We start from the raw sequence: 21,630 nt of genomic DNA, 5'->3' as shown, positions 1-21,630 counted from the left end.
TGTCCATGTAATTCTCCAGGCAAGAAAACTGGAGTGGGTAACCATTCCCTTCTCCAGGGGATCTTCTTCACCCAGGGATCAAACCCAGGTCTCCCACATTGCAGGCACATTCTTTATTGTCGGAGCCACCAGGGAAGCCCAAACTATTCAAATTACCAAACTTCTTATATTGAAGCCAAATTATTATATTGAAGCCAAATTACTATTTTGAAGCCAAATTGTTATATCGAAGCCAAATTACCAACCTTCTTATTATATTGGTTTTCAATTATTAAGTCAGTCTCTCCTTAGTCCAACCCTGTTTCCTGGAGCTACACAAAATCAGTCTACGGTTATCCACACAAGTTTTCTCTTCAAATTAACTAACCCAAGTTCCATCAACCATTTCTCATATTTTATCAGTGGTTTATCAAAATTATCTGAGAACTTTTTGAAAAATTTGGATGCATAGGAAACTCACCCTAAAACTCAATCAGAATCTCTTGGGGGTGGGCCCAGGAATTGCTATTTAGAAGGTCCCCAGGTAATTCTGAATGTACAGCCACTTTATGTATTCTCCTTTTTATTGTGTTGATCATTTTGTTCCTAAAGAACTGCCTAAATTATTGCTCTCAGATAAACACTGTGGTTTTAGTCGCTAGGTCATATCCAACTCTTTGCGATCCCATCAACTGTAGCCCACCAGGCTCCTATATCCATGGGATTCTCCAAGCAAGAATACTAGGGTGGGTTCCCATTTCCTCCTCCAGGGGGCCTTCTGCAGTGACAGGCAGATTCTTTACCACTGAGCCGCCTGGGAAGCCTATACACACTGTATTCTTGATACAACCCAAGCAAAATCACCATCACCTTCACTTTTCTTTAAAGGAAGGAAATTGTCTGTCTTGTTCAAGCAAACCCCATTCAGTGCTTCTCAAACATTATTATGCATAAGAATAGACTGGGGATTGTGTTAAACTATAGATCCTAATTTATAATCTCTGGGATGGCACTCAAGATCCGTACTCCCAGAAAGGTCCTAGGTAATTGCTGGTCTAAGAACCATACTCTGAGTAGCAGAGGTCCACCTTCTGATTGAAAGCACATTAAAGTGATATGCCAATACTGAAAGAGACAGTGAGCAAATATTCTCTTGGTCACATCATCAGTCATTCCACTGAATCTTTTATAATCTGCATATATTTGGTGAGTTTGTAAGTTGGTTGGCAAGCCATCTATCTCAAATATTGGCTATTTCCTCAGATGTTCTGCTTAGTGCCTGGTTTGGAAACCAGCATCCATTTGTCTTTGTGGCAGCTAGGATGGTGAATTTAGCTAGCAGACGGGATTCATAGAAATATGAATACTGCACTTTCAAGTCTCTGAGAAAGAAGACGTGCTAAAACAGTGACATAATTTGAACAAATAAACACCTTCTTTGTGTACAAGGATCATGCCCTTCCTTAATAACGTCTCTTGAGATTCTCAGTTATCTTCAACATGATGGACATTAAGATGCTAAATGAATATTGGCTTATTAACTCATTGATGAGACACACTCACTAGACAATAAAACCTGCTTTTTATGTCCATGGAATAACTAAAGAGGGAGATGCTATGTCAAATATCACAAATTGCATGGCATAAACAGTGAATACAATTTGACTAATAAATGGGAATATTGAAAGAGGCTGAAACAAGGCATTGAAGGAGTGATAATCTGCAAAAAGGTAGAGAAAAGGGGCAGGCAAAAGTCATTTCAACCTTTAATATGGATAGTTTTACATCCAGAGTCAACATCATGCTTGACTTGGGATATCTAATGAGATTGCAGACCTAAGTGGTGTACTTGTAGGACCTTCTGTCACATAATGTCAGGGATAATATATTGAGCCAAGGAACATGTGAGTTATATTACAACTGCAAGGGAATAAAAATTAAAACCCCTTCATGTGGAAATAGACATAATCGTGCTACATTTCCCTGCAGAAGAGCATATAGTGGCAATTTTTCTTCATATAATATTACATTAGCTTTAATTCTTATTAATAAGATACAAGAGTCATTAACACTTAAAAATCTAATTATGTTAGCAATTTTCCATCATGTCATATTTGAGCAGTTAAGTATTGGTATTTGTTTTTCCTAATGGGATTCAAAAGTATAATTAATAGGCTTTCTTTTGTGGTTAAGTGGGATGAATCTCTATGAGAAGCAAGACATTTTTAGTATCTATAAGCAGCTTGTTTTCTCATATACTACAGTACCAAGTCATCTGTTTATCTGTGGTATAAATAACTAAATGTGAATTATGAGATTATTCTATGAAATTGAACAATGCTTTTCACTACATGTGATGTTACAGCTACTACATTCTAAGAACTTTGATATACTATTTACTAGACAAAAAGCATTGAAAGAGTATCCAGTAGATTCTTACTTATACATATTGAAGGAAATGGAAGATCACATACTGAATGGCTAAGATGCTTTTTCTGCTTGTGGTGGTACTGTTTTGGGGAAGTGTACATACAAATAGCTAATAAAGACTCAATAGTTGTAAGGTTAATGTCTTAATGCCTTTTTATTCCTTGGTAGTATTCTAGCTAATATGTATATTATAATATGCTATGCTAACATGTACAACATATATATTATACATTGTATTATATGTATAGTTTCTATATTATGCTAATTACTCCTTGGAAGGAAAGTTATGACCAACCTAGATAGCATATTCAAAAGCAGAGATATTACTTTGCCAACAAAGATCCATCTAGTCAAGGCTATGGTTTTTCCAGTGGTCATGTATGGATGTGAGAGTTGGACTGTGAAGAAGGCTGAGCGCTGAAGAATTGATGCTTTTGAAGTTTGGTATTGGAGAAGACTCTTGAGAGTCCCTTGGACTGCAAGGAGATCCAACCAGTCCATTCTGAAGGAGATCAGCCCTGGGATTTCTTTGGAAGGAATGATGCTAAAGCTGAAACTCCAGTACTTTGGCCACCTCATGGGAAGAGTTGACTCATTGGAAAAGACTCTGATGCTGGGAGGGATTGGGGGCAGGAGGAGAAGGGGACGACAGAGGATGAGATGGCTGGATGGCATCACTGTCTCGATGGACGTGAGTCTCAGTGAACTCCGGGAGTTGGTGATGGACAGGGAGGCCTGGCGTGCTGCGACTCATGGGGTCGCAAAGAGTCGGACATGACTGAGCGATTGAACTGAACTGAAATTATATTATGCTAATATGTATATTATATGTATAATATGCTATGCTAATATGTATATTATTCATTTATTATAACAGACATAAAGTATATATTTCATATATGTGTAATATAATGTAATATATTATAGTCTACAATATAATGTGATATGTGATATGTATGTATAGATAGATACTAACATAGTACCAAAGAATAAATAATATTTATATACATATCTGTTTCTTGGTTGCTATTAAAAATGACCCTGTGATATGCTGATAATTTGTAATTAATCATGTAGTCACAGGAGTTAAACTATCATATCATTTTTTTCCTTCAGACTATTAACTACAATTTTTAAAATTAAGACTAATTTTATAGCAGTTTTATGTTCATAGCAAAACTAGAGCTAAAGTTATAGACTAGAATTATTCTCAAACTGATGTTGAGGAGCTATTGGTAGGATATGAGAAAGCTAACAGCCCTAGAAATGACATAATACAAGAGCTGGCAGAGCATGGATATAGAATAGCAGCATTAAAGAGCATATACACATTCTATATTTACAAAATTTTTTCAGTTATTCATAATCACAAAACTAATAAGATCTCAAAAAGAAAATATTAAAATTTAACTCTGCAAGTTATTATGTAGCAAGACAAATGAAAATATTATACAGACTATGACATATTGTTTCTGTCTTGAAGCAGAGAATAGCTCTAGGACAGGAAAATGTGACTTTCTTTTGGTATATTTGCTTTTATTAGCTATTTTATCACCTGTTTTAATTCTATCTGTTTGACTAGACCTGTTACTAGTAATTTGAAGCTACAGAAGTTGACATTTTTTCTCCATTGCTTCTCTCGGCCTTTCATGTTGAGGAAAACTGTTCCTTAAAACTGTTACTTTTATCTGCATATGTGCTATTTATATACACCTTAGTTTGCTTTTCTATTTGTTTTATCTTTGGTTAGGTTAACGGTTGATCTATATTATAGTTTCTTGCCTAATTAATTTTAGAATTTATGCTTATTGCTCCCATGCTTTTGCTCTATCTCTCTTGTTAGATTTTTAATTTATTTTAATTATTTTTGTGTCCATATGTACTCCTTGCTATGATTTTTCATCTAATCATGGCTTTGGCTATATTTTGCATAAGAAGTTGAGAACCTTGTATCTTTATTTCAATAAGTTAAAACTAGAAATGAGAGTGAAAATATTTCTGTTTTAAGTCTTAAGAAGAGAAAAATACCTTCCTCTTGAGGAGACTGGCAAAGAAAATTAGCATGAGACTCATGAAGTACGTGCTCATCTCATTTTTTGCCCTATCAGTGGTACTATTCAGATGAGAGCACGATTTACAGATGTGAAGAAACCTCTCAGGAACATTTGCCTTTCTCTATCTGATTTTAGGATCCAAGATAGTAAGTATCTCAATAGCATATGAGAAAAAGATCACAAAATGCTTTTCCTTAGAAACGAAGTTTGTCCTGGTTTTTTATGTAAGTGCTATATTCATTTTAAATAAACAATTGACCCACTGAAATAAAATTTTCAAAAAACGTTCGTATGATGATAACATAAATTTCACTTTTACAAATACTCCCAAGTATTTCACTTCAAGATGTAATTTTAATCTTGGGACAAAATGAAATAATTCACAACAGCCTTATATTTAACTACTGGTTAATAAGGCATCCAATGACACTTTAATCACATATTTTGACAAATAAATTTTAAAATATAAAAATAAATTTACATAAAAATTCCATATTTACCATTTAAATAAGTGCAATTATTTCTATAACTTCTATTTTAATCACAAGCATCTAAAAATACATAGAAAGCAAGTTATTTCAGTTGACATAGAGAGATTAAAAAGTAGACCTAATATTATAGCTACCATTCATATAATGATAACTAGTTTTAAGCCCTTAATTTATTCCTAATCACGCTTTTCTGAGATACATATCATTATTATTTTCACTTTATAAAGAAGAAACTGAGGCTTGTACAGATTATGTAACTTGGTCACAATCACAAAGCTAATAAGTGACAGCTAAGATTCAAAGCCAGACAAAATGACTTCCAGATCATTTTCTTAATCTCTTGTCTAAAACCCACCCAGTGAAGTAGCAGAACACTGAAGAAAGCATATGCTCTCGGGCAAGTGTCCAGCTCTGTCAGTGTGCACAGCACTCAGCACCATGCTCTGTATTTAGCAGCTCATGAGTCGATTCCTATTAAGCCTATAAACCAAGCACAAGCCCTGGAGTTTGAAGAAGGATCACACTTTACAAGACAGACAACCTAAGGTCCTCCCAATCTATCCAATAATACTTCCAACAATAAAGAAAAGACCAGGTACATGATCCTTGGATAAAGACCATCACCAATGAAATCCCTATGATTTTCATGGTTTGAGATGAACATTTTTTTAAACAGTAGAGTGAAAGTGAAAGAGTTAGTTGCTCCGCCATGTCCAACTCTTTGCTACCCCATGGACTGTAACCTGCCAGGCTTCTCTACCCATGGGATTCTCCAGGCAAGGATACTGGAGTGGGTAGCCATTCCCTCTCCAGGGATAAAACCTGGGTCTCCTGTATTGCAGGCTGATTCTTTACTGCCTGAATCACCAGGAAAGCCCTTTAAATGGTAAATTTCACATGGAAGCAAGAGTTCTTTTTCACAAAGGATGAAAACCAACCTTCACTTGTGTACCAAATCCCAGTTATTTGATATTAAGATAAAATGGTTCTCAGCTGGTGGCTGTCTAGCCCCTCTCCCACCAGATGACACTAGACAATCTCTGGGGACATTTTTGGTTGTCACAACTTGGTCTGGGGTGAAACTGATGCTGGCAACTAGTAGGCGGAGGACAGGGATGCTGTTAAACATTTTGTTAACACAGGGCGTCCCCTCAACAATTATCCAGCTCAAAATGTCCATAGTGCTGATGTGGGCAAATCATGAACTACATATGGGTGCTTTTTAATTCTAATGAAACTGTGATTTTCATTAATACAAAAGAAGAAAATAATAACTGACCTGGAAAGTTCCTCCCTGGCCCATGTTTTAAGTGACTAACAGAGGGAAAAAGGGAAATAGAGAAATTAGTTCCTCTACAGTGCTGTTTTAGAACTCGAACTTGAATGGATGAAAACCTCTAAGACTGTTTGCTATCTGTCTTCACTGAGACTTTCAACTCTCATTCTCTTCCGTCTCTGAGAATTTCTGAAGGAAATCTGCCTTTGTGCTTTTCCCTGTACCTCGTGACTCCTCACGTTCCTTCCTCTCTATCACAGACAAGCTGGCTGTTTGCTTACTGCCAACACATAAAGTCCCAGAGGACTTCAGGTACAGAGGAGGAGGGCAGAAAAGGAATAAAATGGAGAGAAGGAAGGAGGAAGGGAGAGGGGGAGGAGGGAGATGACTAGGGTGGAGGAGGGTGTGAGGGGGATGGGAAGGATGAGACACAAAGGGAGACCCACTTTCCCAAATCCTTGGAAGGGCTCGTTTTTGCTGTCTGGAAAGCCATTTATGCTCTTAAGAAGTACTAGCAGCATAATCATTGCAGAGTAAGTAATATATTAGGACTGGCTGTTAGCTGTGGGAACAGAAATACAGTATTAATGTTTCAGCATACTTACTTGCCTATTTTCTTAAATTAGTTTAAATAAAAAGGTCTAGACTATTCTACTCTCATCCTGTCATCCATCGCAGCTCTTGAGATTCTGCTTTAGTTCGAAATCCTTATCTCTGCACTCTTCTCCACCAAAATACATCTAAAGGGCATCTAACTCTTTCAGTTAACTGTTCACATATATTTGAAACATTAAGAAGAATTTGCTGGCTTCCAACTTCAGCAACCTAGGTTATTTGGATCAACAAGTCCTCTAGAAACAAGAGCTAAAAATGTTTGCTTAGGTTTTGAGCAAAGCAGTAGAAAAGAAAAACGGGAGGTTATGGGAAAACTCTCAAAACTGTGGGCAGAGTTCATGGAAATTTTTAGGTTATACATAGTCTGAGACTATGTATAATCTAAGACTAAGGACTAAGACTAAGGACCTACTACCACCATGGTTGTGGGCAGAGCAGTGCAAAGCCATTCTGGAGATATGTATGTTCAGCATCATCCATGAGGAAATACCACAGATATTTTTCAAGGGCAATAACCATACAGCAGTGTAAGATAACTAGATCCAAAGAAACAAGGCAACATGAATGAAAATCAGCAGAAACACAAATAGCATAAAAGACACAATTTAAATACTAGAATGTTCAGATACAAATTTAAACACCAAGCCCACATTTAAAGGAACAAGCAATGAAATATTGCCAATAATAGTAAATTGAAATAGATAAATGCTCAATTAAAAGGTTAAGTTCAAAATTTTAAAAGCCCAAATTATAACTTTTTACTAAAACCTAATAATTTAAGTATTGATAAATAATATAAATACAGTAAATCCTTTAGATAGTAATCAAAATAATATTCAAAAGAAATCTGGGTGACTATACTAATAATGAATAAATATATATTAAGAAAAGTCATCACTGGAGACAGAGTTTTACCACATAATGACACAAATTTCAATTTACAAGGAAGATTCAAAATTTTAGATTGACATGTATAAATCTGGAAAATTTATAAAGCAAAAATTGGCAGACCTACAAATAAACAAATTTATAGTCACATTAAGAGATTCTAATATTCCTCTCTCAGTAATTGATAATAGCAGCAGCAAAAGTTTTGAGCAGAGATAGAGAAGGTTTATTATTCACACTCTTGATTCACAGAAAAATATACCACCCCCAGCAACTGTAGACATAATTTTTAAGCACATATGATATTTTCATAAACCTGTAATGTTGAAATAGAAGAAGTCTCAAAAATTTGCAGAGGATTGGCCTCTACAAGCACAACTTCTAACCACAAAGATATCCTAACAATGAGATTGTTAAGAATTAACTCAAAGATAACTAGAAATTTCTCACATTGAAATTAAGAAATGAATTAAATAATCCATAAGTCAAAGGAAAAAACACAGTGAAGATGAGAAAACACTTTGGATTTGAGAATAACAAAAATGCTACATATCAATATACGGGATATAGCTAACACTGTACTTTGAGAAAATATATAGTCTGAAGATAGAAAAAAAGAAAGGCTGAACACTAAGAAATGAAACATAATCTGAGAAAGAAAGAAAGAATGACATCATAAATGCAATGAGAGAAGAAGGAAGGAAAATTTTTAAAACTTCAGAAATCAGTGAAGCAGAATACAAACATAAAGTGGAGGCGATCTACACAACCAAAACTGACGATCATGTGGCAAAAGTTTTCAAGGAGGAACTGAAGAGACAAATTCAAAATGAAGAGTAGAGTGACTAAACTTTTTTTTTCTTTCAGTTCAGTTCAGTTCAGTCGCTCAGTCGTGTCCGACTCTTTGCGACCCCATGAATCACAGCACACCAGGCCTCCCTGTCCATCACCAACTCCCGGAGTTCACTCAGACTCATGTCCATCGAGTCAGTGATGCCATCCAGCCATCTCATCCTCTGTCATCCCCTTCTCCTCCTACGCCCAATCCCTCCCAGCATCAGAGTCTTGGGGTATATTAATTTCAACAGGAACTGCCTCAAAATTCAAAATAATAAAACTCTTGATATTCATGCTGCCAGTACCTTTAAAATCATGATGATTTGCCTTCTCCTAACTCAGCCAAATTGTAGAAATAAGACAATGCAGATTGTCCTATGAAATGGAAAATATAAACCAATATCAAATAGGCCAGGTGTTAATACCACTTCTAAGATACTGAAGAGTTCTCAAGGCTTGGAAAGGTTGAATTTAATTACACGGAAGATGGCAACATACGTCAACAAAGACTTTGGAGCAGAAGAGAACTTGATTGGTCATGGAAGCCTTGGAGAAGATGTGTCTTAAAACCAACATTCAGAGCACATATGAAAACTGATCGGGAGAGGAGGATACCCCACCAGCTCAGTGATCCTGCCTGCCTTGGAAAGTATAACATATGAGGGCTGTGACGTCAAACATTCACCTTTTTGATCTACTTTCTGATTTCCAATTCTATGTTTGTCTTTCAAGAATTTGGTTTCACTTGTACTTTGCCTAGTGCATGGAATCTTGACTTCCAGATTCAAAGAAAGCTATGGCCATCTCCACAAGGCAGAAAAAAAAAAAATGTTTGATTGTTCATGCAATTCTGGAAGATGATTGTGAAGACCATCCTGATACTCCAAGGCCTAAAGGGAAGAATGTGCTAAGTCAGAACAATATCTTGACCTCCTGACAGTTCTATTTCTCAAGGTAAAATAATAAATTAGCATCCTGGTTTGGCATTTCAATCTCCTGTGCACCTTTTCAGGAAAAGGCAGTGTCTTTACATCCTAGCAACTTTGGAAAACTGAGGAAACCAGCATTCTGTACAACCATTGGCCAGATGGAGGTGACTGTGTGTAGTGTCGTGTGGAGGAATTTCAGTCATTAAGTGACTTTAGAATGCAGGAACACACCTCACATTAACTGCATCCCAGGCAGGTAATACTCAATGGGCGAGACCACGTTGAATGAGTACCTGACCTTCAAAACAGTTTTCATCTTTAAACTTCAGTTTTGCTAGATCTAAAACAAACAAAAAGAGATTCACTCATATGAGTCTGGATATTTCCCTTACCCATTAATTTACAAATTTAGACACTAGATTTGTATCCAAACACCTTAGAAATGCACTGAAACCAAAAATATATGAGCTTGTTAGGTAACAATTTGGTGGAGATGAGTGAAAAAAACTAGTGAATGATCTGATGTATATGAAGAAAAGTGAATGAACTTCTCAGGTAAGTCTTTTTGAACTTCAATAATTTTCAAGGATTCCAACAAATGTTAATAGCAAAACTTTAACACCAATGCATAGTAAACAATCTTAAACATAACTGAAATGTACTTTGAAATAGCAAGGTAAAAAATAAAAAGATAACAAGTAAATCAAAAGCTTGAAAGAAAATGAAGTATGAGTGACCTAGTCAAAGCTGTGAGTTTTCTTTCTTCTGTTTAAAAAAAAAAAATAACAGGACTGCATTCACCCACCTTTTACCCAACCATCAGATAAATTAAATATTACATAGATTTATAAAAAGATCAGAAGACATGAAAATACTTTTTTCCCTTCACATTTGCTATGGCATCAAGGAAATATGAGGGTCATTCAGTGTATCTCCGACTCTAAAAGTCTAGCCTATATTCAAAACAATCTAAAAACGGGAATTGATTCATCATTTTTCCCTTTTAAATTTTACTCATCCACATAGAAGAGACTTAAAACATTTTCATAAAGATTAGTCTGAGACCCAAGACATATCTCTACCTAGAGACCCTTGAGATGCACACTTCAATACTAGAACACTTATTTGGTGGTATTTGTGACTTGTCTGGAAGATAACACAAAAAAACTGTAATGTAAGTTCTCAGATGCCTATGAAAGGATCAAGGTCTCCCCACAAATTTATTTTTCCAGACATGTTAAGCAGTGGGACTTCTAAGGCGTTGTCCTAAGCAGAAATCTGAGTTTGTGATGAGATTTAGATTTCTCCTCAACATAATCCTCAACATAGTCATAGCTTCCTTACTATTCTTTCTGAAGTGTACATCACAATTCTATCTCCTTAAAATATGTTCCTGATTCTCCACTGCCCATGAAAGAGGCTCACTTTAACATCACATTCAAAACCCTTAACTAATGTCAAACTGTCTTCAGTCTTGCCTCTCTCCACCCTTAAAGCCCTGTGCTTATTAATCAGACTGAACTACCTACCATTCTTCACACATGCCCAGAGTTTTCATATTTTTATGATTTTCCCCTGTATTTTCTCTGCTTAAAATACCTGTGTACTCCCAGCAAAGCCTTATTCATTCTCTAAGACTGAAATGAAATACATAAGCCCCCAGATACAGCTAATTCCATCCTCCCATTTGGAACCAAAGCACTTTGTTCAATCTTCCACTCTGCCCTCCTGAACCTAGTGTTCAGGTGTCTGCCTCACAAGCTGGAACTAAGCTCCATGAATGTAGGTACTCTGCTACCTATATCCTTAAAGTCATACCATGTAGCAAAATTTTGGTGCATTCAATAAACTACTAACAAATACAAAATTTCAGCAGCAACCTCCCAATATTCACCACCATAAGCCTATCATGCTAGCACCAATTATAAGTCCATATTGACTCCAAAGTAAACACTCAGCTTCCCTTTGTGTTTCTCATTCATGAGCTCAGGTGACATGTACCTTACTGGTCCTTCTGCAATAGAACTTTTCATTCTAGGGACCCTCGTTTCCAGGGAAGCAATGACTTCATCGGATGCTGATTTATATGGCTTCAGATAGGCGGGACTTACAGAGGAGTTCTAATGGCACTTTCTGTTCACTCATGCCCCGTGCATCATTCAGCAATGGCTCACAGGCTATAAAAGTGTCTCTGCCTGCACGATGAAACATGGCTATCCTAAGGTATGCCAGAGATTCGAAAATAAAAGTAAATCTCCTCCTTGGGTGGGATCCACATTATCATGCAATTTGTGAGCTGGCCCACGTGAGCCTGTTTCAGGCACTTTTAGATCAGTGGAGCAGCTATTAAAGTGCAATCAAAGCATTTTTGACTCCATAGAATTAATCATGAAATCTGTTCCTGCCAGCTCACTTATCATATTCGAAATATTAATTTAGAGCAAAATTAAATCGGACACCCACCGACAGCAACATTTTGCCCTTCAGAACTCCCCTTCATATTGATTTATTAATGGCTGCCAGAACAGTGTACCAGAACAATTCATTACTTCTTTCTGGATGTTTCTGAAAGCTTACAAATAGTCCTTGGGAATGAGAGGTGTTATCTGACAGACTTTTGACAGGGGTATTTTTCAATTTGCATAACATTTGGGGGATTTATTGGGATTTCAGGAAGAAGTCATTTTAGTATCAGTGGCAATGGGTGATTTGCTTCAAGAAGTTTTAAAGCCAGGTGGTCATCTGACTGTGGTGCAAGTCTGAGATAATATAAAACTGAGCACATCACTGAATCCACTCTCCACTGTGATGAGGTGTTGTAAAATGCAGAAAGGAGGCATAGGGTGTCCTTTTATGAACTATGTAAATATTCTTTTTACTTTTGCTATTAAGATCTCAAATACCTACATCAGCCCTTGAATACCATGAAAGTTCAAATGATTAGCTGTGACAGTGCTTATTCCAGGCAGTAAAAGCAAACAGGCCTTTAATCCTGAGACAAAAGGCCTCTCTCCCCAGCCCTCAGAGAGGAATCACGCTAGCAAAGCCATGAAACAGTGCTGACAAGCCCAACTTCACCATCTCCTTTGTGTAAACAGCAGCACAAACACAGGCACAGGAAGAGATCATCTTGGCTGAGTCACAGACTTTGTGCTCATTCATTCACTCATCTGATGCACTTTCAATTGAGTTCCTACCACCAGGCAATTTTCTAAACACATGGCTGACCATGTTGAATGAGACCGACAAGTAGCTTATGCCTTAACTGAGGCAAGGGGAATAGAAATGAGAACAAAGCAAATAGACAATTACAGGTGCTGTGGAGAAAACAGTATGGGGAAAAGGGATGGAAGGTCATCATGGGGTGGAAAGAGACTGCATATTCCTTGGGTAGTCACAGAAGTTCTCTGTAAACAGCTGGAAGAAGAAAATTCAGGCAGAAAAGAAGTCAGTATAAGTGTTCTGCTGGAAATATAGGAATGAGTTTGTGTGTATAGGAGACAGGAAAAAAAAAAAAAAAGCTGGAGTGACATGAACATGCTATAAAGCAGGATTCTCAACCCCTAGACCACAGACCATTACTGGTCTATGGCCTGTTAGGAACTGGGCCACACAGCAGGAGGTGAGTGGTGGGCAAGAAAGTAAAGCTTCATCAGTATTGACAGCCACTCCCCATCACTCGCCTTACCGCCTGAGTTCCTCTTTCTGTCATATCAGAGGCAGATTTAGATTCTCATAGGAGTGCAAAGCTTACTGTGAATTGCAGATGCGAGGTGCTGTGCTACTTAAAAGAATCATCCAAAATCAACCCCTGCTCCCATGTGTGGAAAAAGTGATTTCCATGAAACCGGTCCCTGGTGCCAAAAAGATTGGGGACCACTGATGTAGAGGGTGAGGAGGGGAGAGAGCTTGCAGATGAGGTCAGCAGGGCAGTGGTCAGATCCTTTGGTTCTTGTGTACATCTAATGCGGTTTATGTTTTCAAATATCGCCTTGGCTACACTGTGGGGAGGTATCTGAAGTCTCTGTTCTCAAGTAATGCCCACCACCACACAATGAGGTGACTACTAAGGTAACTGCTACCACCACTCCCATTTCAGAGAAGGTAGGCAGATTAGCCAAATGCACAACTAGTTAGTGTAAGAGGTGACCTTCCAGATACACTCAGTGTCCTTAACCACTGTGCTCTGCCATTCAAATAGAGTACAAACATGTGCAATTGTTTAATGTTTCTTCCAGATTTAAAGCAATCAGTAGCAATCACTGTTGTAGGTGAACGGATTCCGTTCAAAGGGAATCTGTTATCCCACCCTCACCTGGGCCCACAGTCCAGCGCACAAAGCCAGATGTTAGAGTGGATTCTCCCATTCCTTGCCTTGGGACGTGTTCTATCTCTCAGCTGTCCCCAGTGGATTATCTGTTCTCCATCTCCTTGACCTGTGATCACAAGGGCTCTTCTGAGCACAGCTGTGACACACTAGGGACAAGGTCTCCCCTCGGTCTCTGGGAATGCTGTTTGCATCTTCCTGAGTTCAGCCCAAAAGCTCCTCATCATTGTGCATCCATATGGAGTATTCCCATTTTGGACAAACAAAAAGTAAACAGTTTGACACTTACAGGCTACTCTTAAAGCAATTTCTCTAAGGCAATAAAAAGTTTATTATTTTACTTTTCCCCTGCATTTATCAGGACTTAAACATATAAGAAAAATTGGATCACTGAAAGATTATACAAAACATGAACAACAAGAATTGCTCCAAATTCACTTTTTAAAACAGCATTTATTAGGTAATGGTTGATATTTTGTAAATAGGCACTATGTGGGGAAATTTAGCCCTCATTTGAATCGAGTCATTTGACAGATATCACATTTATTATCTATATATCTATCTATCTACTTCTCTGTACATCTATATCTATCTGCCTATCTGTTATTCATTGTCAAATCATTTATCCATAAAGATAAAATAACAGTAGAAAAAATGGCAATGGAATACATCCTAATAAAACGGTAACTACAACTAAATATCTAAATGATGTGTCAGAATCAATCAGCTCTCACGTGTAGGTGCTATGACTGTACGCAGGCCAGAACTACATACAGTATAAAAGCAACAATGAAATGGCAAATCAATAGCACAGAAACTGTTGTTCTACTTTTACATGTCAGTGAGAGTAACACAAATTAGAAAAAATGAGAATTAAATTCACGTACTTAGGTATTTTCAGTCTCCTATACCAACTGGACTAATACCAACAGACAAGAAGATAAAAGGATGAAAGAAAATGAGAAGGAAATCAGAAATCTCAACTAAGAAATTACCTAAGCTATGGAAAGAGGACAGACCTGGGAATTAGAAGACTTTGTTCTAGTTCTGGCTCACCACCTGAGACATTTTTCTGCACTGTACCTTTTTCAAATGAGGGGAACAGAATTGTTTCTTACCTACTGCTCTTACTTGATATCAGTAGGTGGTGAATCCTTACTCAAGTTCCTCACCTCCTCATCTCCCAGCTTGTTTATGGCCATATAGTATTCATGACCAGAGGTGCCCAGAAAAACTCAATAAACAAGACATATTTTATTGCAATTTTTAAAAAAAAAATCCAAGTTAATATAAAATCCAGGTGACAAAAATATCAACACATCAAAAATCTAAAATAAAGACAGAATTTTTAAAAACTGTGTCTCAGCTTTCCAGCACGGAACTGTTATTTTTTGCATTAATTTTTATTTTTAAATAGTATATTTAAATAGCATTTATCCTAAATTACTGAATTTTTTGGGTGCCCATTAAATGTTGTGTAGGTCTTTCCCAATGGATCATCAGTAAAGAATCCACCTGTAACACAGAAGATACAGGAGGCATGAATCTCCCTGTTTCAGGAAGATCCCCTGGAGCAGGAAATGGCAACCCACTCCAATATTCTTGCCTGAAAATTTCCATGGACAAAGCCTGGCGGGCTACTGTCCCTACGGTTGCAAAGAGCTGGACACGACTGAGTGACTGAGCACAATATTGTGTACTAGTCAAGTACTTCACGGAGAAGGCGATGGCACCCCACTCCAGTGTTCTTGCCTGGAGAATCCCATGGATGGAGGAGCCTGGTAGGCTGCAGTCCATGGGGTCACTACGAGTTGGACAAGACTCAGCAACTTCACTTTCACTTTTCACTTTCATGCATTGGAGAAGGAAATGGCAACTCACTCCAGTGTTCTTGCCTGGAGAATCCCAGGGTCAGGGGAGCCTGGTGGGCTGCCGTCTATGGGGTCACACAGAGTCGGACACGACTGAAGTGACTTAGCGGCAAGTACTTCACTCACCTTACCCTACCCCATCCCCAGTTTAACCATCAATTCCCTAGGAACTCTGAACAAACCAGACTTAGTATTACAAAAGCAGGATGGGGAACACATGTATACCTGTGGCGGATTCATTTTGATATTTGGCAAAACCAATACAATATTGTAAAGTTTAAAAATAAAATTAAATTAAAAAAAAAAAACAATAGCAGAGAGAAGTCACCGGATCAAGTGTATTTAATAAAACAGCAAATGTTGTAGAAATCTAACTGTCCATGGTGACTATCGTGCTTGTGTCTATACCTGCTCTCTGCGTCTCCTCTGAAGAATCCCAGATGTAAAGCTCTGGTATGTTCACTAGGTGCTACAAGAAACTCACGAAATATTTCAGAACATTTGAAGTCTTCCCTGACAATGTCTAGGATGCAGAAAGTGAAAGTGAAAATGAAAGTCGCTCACTTGTGTCTGACCCTTTGCAACTCCAATACACTCCATGAAAGTCTCAAGGCCATAGTACTGGAGTGGGTAGCCTTTCCCCTCTCTAGGGGTTCTTCCCAACCCAGGGATTGAACCCAAGTCTCTCACATTGCAGGCAGATTATTTGCCAGCTGAGCCACAAGGAAAGCCCCTAGGATGGAGAAGTCCACCCATAAAGTATAAGATTCCCTCTTGTCTCTGCTCTGTTCCCCTCCCTCTTGTATACACGCTTCTGAAAACTTGGGGCTCACATATCGAGGTGTGCAGAACTAGCTTATCCTCCAAGACAAGGGTTTATCAAAAATTTTCCCAAAGGGAAAAATATTTTTCCCCAAGAGGAAATCTCTTAACTAATTTGACCATTCACCATCCTGCTCTCATATACATACATATGCACATATATACATATATATACCGGAGAAGGCAATGGCACCCCATTCCAGTACTCTTGCCTGGAAAATCCCATAATGTGATGAAAGTATCAGTTCAGTTCAGTCGCTCAGTCATGTCCAACTCTTTGCAACCCCATGGACTGCAGCATGCCAGGCTTCCCTGTCCATCACCAACTCCCAGAGCTTACAAATTCATGTCCATTGAGTCGGTGATGCCATCCAATCATCTCATCCTCTGTGATCCCCTTCTCCTCCTGCCCTCAATCTTTCCCAGCATCAAGGTCTTTTCTAATGAGTCAGTATCTTTGCATCAGGTGGCCAAAGTATTGGAGTTTCAGCTTCAGCATCAGTCCTTCCAATGAATATTCAGGACTGATTCCATTTAGGATGGACTGGTTGGATCTACTTGCAGTCCAAGGGACTCTCAAGAGTCTTCTCCAATACCACACTTCAAAAGCATCCATTCTTTGGCACTCAGCTTTCTTTACACTCCAACTCTCACATCCATACATGACTACTGGAAAAACCATATCTTTAACTAGATGGACCTTTGTTGGCAAAGTAGTATCTCTGCTTTTTAATATGCTGTCTAGGTTGGTCATAACTTTTCTTCCAAAGAGCAAACATCTTTTAATTTCATGGCTGCAGTCACTATCTGTGGTGATTTTGGAGCTCCCCCGCCCACCCGGAAAAAAAAGATGAAAGATGCATGAAAAAAGATGAAAGTATAAGATATATTATGTGGGTCACAAAGATTTCCTTTAGGAGCCTTGGTCCAATCTGAAATTGATCATTTCTCTCTTCTCATTCACTTCCTAATGCCAGTAAAGGGAAAAAAAAATTCTATCTGAGGAAACAGAAATAGCTTTCTCTCTTTCATGTTACTTTCTTATTTTTAATGACTTGGGATCCTTCATCTTTACTTGTAGCAAATATTTATGGGTTTTTCTCTTGATCTCTGTGGAAAGAGAAATACACAAGAGATTCCTGAGGTCCACATGTGGTCCATAAGAGGAAAGCATGGCCCTGATGTGGGTCTCAGAACACCCACAGAATCCCTCAGAATACTTAGGTATTAGCAGCAAAACCAGAATGCTCCTTTCCTGTACAGTATCTTATTTCCCTGAAACACACCTTGGCTGTGGGCTGCCCTGAGATACACACTGTTCCCTCGCGCTGAATGCTGTTTTGGAGCCTCATGCCTTTGAATTTGCTGGTTTCTCTGGCAGGAACACCCTTCTCTTCTGTATCAATTTTTAAAAGTCTTCTGTCAAAAAAGCTGTATTAGTCTCCTGTCTTCTGCAGCAACATAGTACTTAAGACAACATCATTTTTTGGCCTCACAATGTTGGAAGTGAGAAGTTCAAAACAGACCTGCTGGCTCTTGAAGAACATCTGTTTCATTGCCTTTTCCAGATTCTTGATGCCACCTACATTCCTTGTCCCCTGGGCCCTCTTCCATCCTAAAAGCCATCGGCGTAGCATCGTCTCATCTCTCTCTCTCCCATCAACATATTCTTTTCTTCTCTGACTTCATGCCTCTCTCCAAAAAGGTTCTTTGTGATTACATCAGGCTATCCTGATACAACCCTTCCTGTCTCAAAATCTGGAACCTAATGGCACATGCGGAGCTCCTTCTTACCACGTACAGTAACATATTCATGAGTTCTAGGGATTAGGACATGAGCGTCATTGAAGTGGAAGGCATCATTCTGTCCCTCACAGAAGCCTATGCTGACTGTGTGTCCTAGAGTAAAGCTTTGCCATCCTTTGGCTACAATAGCACCTTAGCTGTGGGCTCCTCTCACAGTCAGGTACAGGCAGTTACCCAAGATGCTTATCTGTAAAGCATGTTAGAACAACTCAGTAAATGTAAGAAGGTGCAGGAGGAAACTACATTTGCTAGAAAACCTCCCAGGAAGGAAATCTGTTTGCTCAGAAGAAACACTTCAATCAGCTACTTAGAAGAGAAGAAGACGGCACTCCCAAGGAACATCAGCCACCACACTGCTTCCAAAGGGGACTCCTGCCTGCTGAGTGGGCTGGGTAATGCCCAGGGAGGTAGTAGTTGAGGTTTGTTAGGCACTATTGTGTATGGCCATCCCTCTTTGCCCCTTCCAACTGCCAACTCAACCACCTTTCTAAGTAAACAATGAACACACACTGAAGCAGTGTATGTTAGAAAAGAAACCAAACGATTAGTGGGCCAACATATCCTACTTGGGAATCCATCCATAGGGTTGGCCAAACAGTCCATTTGGGTTTTTCCATAATATCTTATGGAATGTGTGTGTGTGTGTGCTTTTTTGCTTTGTTATAAATTTTTTCACCTGCAAAACGGGGATAAAGCCTTTTCCTCATATGTTGCTGGGAAGACTAAATATGTAAAATATTTAGAACAATGCCATACATAAAACGAATGCTTAGTAAACCTTAACTATCCTTACTGGGCCTTATTCTGCCTATATAAGGGCCATCTGGTTTGGTAGCCTGTATATTATTCAAACCCCAGTGTTAATAGTTTCTACAGTAGCTTCAACTCCACTGCGCTAGCGAAACAATACACTACACATGGAATATACGTACAATACAGACACACAATACACATGCATACACATACAACAGCTAATAGCCACGTCGGATTATTTACATTCATGTTCAAATTAATTACAATTATACAAAAATGTAGAATCCAGGTCCTCAGTCACACAAGCCATAGGTCAAGTGCTCATTAGCCACATAAACACTGATCATTTTCAACATGCCAGAAAACACAAATGCAGAGCCCATTCAGTAAATACCCCATGTTGAGGAATACAGTAAGATCTTCAGAGAAGGCAGAAAATGTTTAATGCACTCATAGACTCACACATGTGTCATAGTCACAGTTCTTTCATGGTAAATCTTAAGACCCATAATAGATCTCAAGTTAAAAAACACAGGATTTTAAACTCTAAAATGAGGATATTCTCTGGGCTTTGAGGTTTCTGATATTATGAAGACATCTTTTTCTGGCCTCTGCCCTCTAGCACTAACCATCCAAAAACCATTAACCTCCCCATGGTAATGACACCATTTCCTCATAATCTTTAAAACCCTGGCTGGATTAGGTGAGGCAAGAAGAGAGGACACATATAGTTCCAGTCATGTTCACATTACCGAGATTAACGATGTGCCAGAATAGTCTGACTCACAACACACCACCTAACATTACTCTTACAATCAAAACCAAATTCCACTCCTATTTTCTCTATCTAGCCCCAACGGTAGTACAGAATTATTTCTATCACAGGCACTCATCTAGAGTTCAGTATCAAGAATGACAAGTTTCATCAACAGTCCAATATTCTGTGTGCACAACAAACATGGTTAATCACCGGTAGCCATCTCCCCATTGGCTTGGCTATGGCACCAGAATCCTTCTCCCACGCCAAGCCCACGTAGCATGAACCAAACAGCGGATACTGCTATCTGAGTTTAAACCTACGTGTTATTCCTGGGTCAAAGGGTATTTGGTAGATAGAAAGAATCAAAGATAGAGGAAATCCAATTATCCCATTTAAACAATGCCACTTTCTTTAAGGCATAAACATGCTTCCTTTCCCTTTTTTAGGATAAGAGAAATGCTCTCTAACCAAGAACTCAGTGGAGCGACAGTGCCACCCAATGGCTGGTTGGTTAGTTTTTCACTTAACTGTTAGCATTTTGAACAGAGAAACTCTTTCACTGATAAAAATGGGAACTGGAGTTGGCTATTAGCTACTTAAGCTCTATTCACCGTTTTTCTAAATGATAGATGCACAGAAGGTAGGAGGCATTGTGAGAAATGGAATTGCCTTAAAACAAAATCCTCAATCCTCTGCACGTTTCCTCTATCAAATCAAACACCTCAGCGAAAAGAAAAGCTCCGCATGAATTTACAAGTGAACAAGATGAATTTTCACCTCTCATTTGCAAGTGGGTGAAACGGTCATCAGTTCCCCCAATACTGCCACATCTGCTCCCCAAGGTGAGCATGGTTCTCTTTTTCCCTATTTTCTGATAAATCGGTGTGCTAAATTCACCCTACTAGAAACATTAGAGTAGGTATATGTATTGCAGCATTTTATATGCAAAAAAAAGTATAAAGGCTATGACAAGTGTTATAAATAGAACTATTATTTAGCTTAAAAGGAAGCAGAATTTACATTTCCCAAATCGGAGACCACTCAAGCTTTGAGATTCAAGTAAGCAAAATAAATCTGAGCTTTTTGCAGTGTGAAATCGAAGCTCTAACTCTATTAATAGAAGAGGTAAGTAATAGATTTTCCTGGTTGGATGGTGGTGGGTTTTTATTACCTAATTTTCGTGATGTGCATAGCTCACCAAACATTTCCAAAGTGAGGTGACAGGAAGTCCCCAGGCACTAAGGTTGCATATTGTAAATGATGGGTTTTTCTCCCTTGGAGGGACTTATTTGAAGATTCAGAGATATACCCACAGGACTTAAGCCCAAAGAAGGGGGAAAGCCTGCTTTTTCTTTTAACTTGCAATCAATCAGACTGCTCATAAAGTCTTTTTTTTTTTTTTTTTTACCTACATTGATGCTTCTAAAAAATATCCCAATAGTTAAAAAGAGTAAGTTGGTACTAGGGGTTAGTTGGTGCTTTTTTTTTTTTCAATGCATAAAGAGGTAACACAGAAATACGCACTACTGTTTATTGGTGATTGCTATGATTAATCACTTTCGAAGAAAAATAAAATTTCCAATCTGGCATCCATCTGTGGTCAAAAGACTTTTTGTCCAGAACTTCTTTATTCCACTTTTCTCGTCTTATTTCATTTAGTCTTTATTTCAGTGACTTAAATTGTGTTTCACTGATAAATATGATTAACCAGAAAAAAAGACTCTAGCTTTGAAAATGAGATATATAGGCTAAACAGAGGCAACCAGTAAATATTTCATGCTAAGAGCAAAAA

Source organism: Bos taurus, chromosome 7, assembly GCF_002263795.3.
Source record: "Bos taurus isolate L1 Dominette 01449 registration number 42190680 breed Hereford chromosome 7, ARS-UCD2.0, whole genome shotgun sequence".
NCBI classification, from domain to species: domain Eukaryota; kingdom Metazoa; phylum Chordata; class Mammalia; order Artiodactyla; family Bovidae; genus Bos; species Bos taurus.
The sequence above is the reverse complement of the archived record's forward strand: the minus strand, read 5'-3'. Positions refer to the sequence as shown.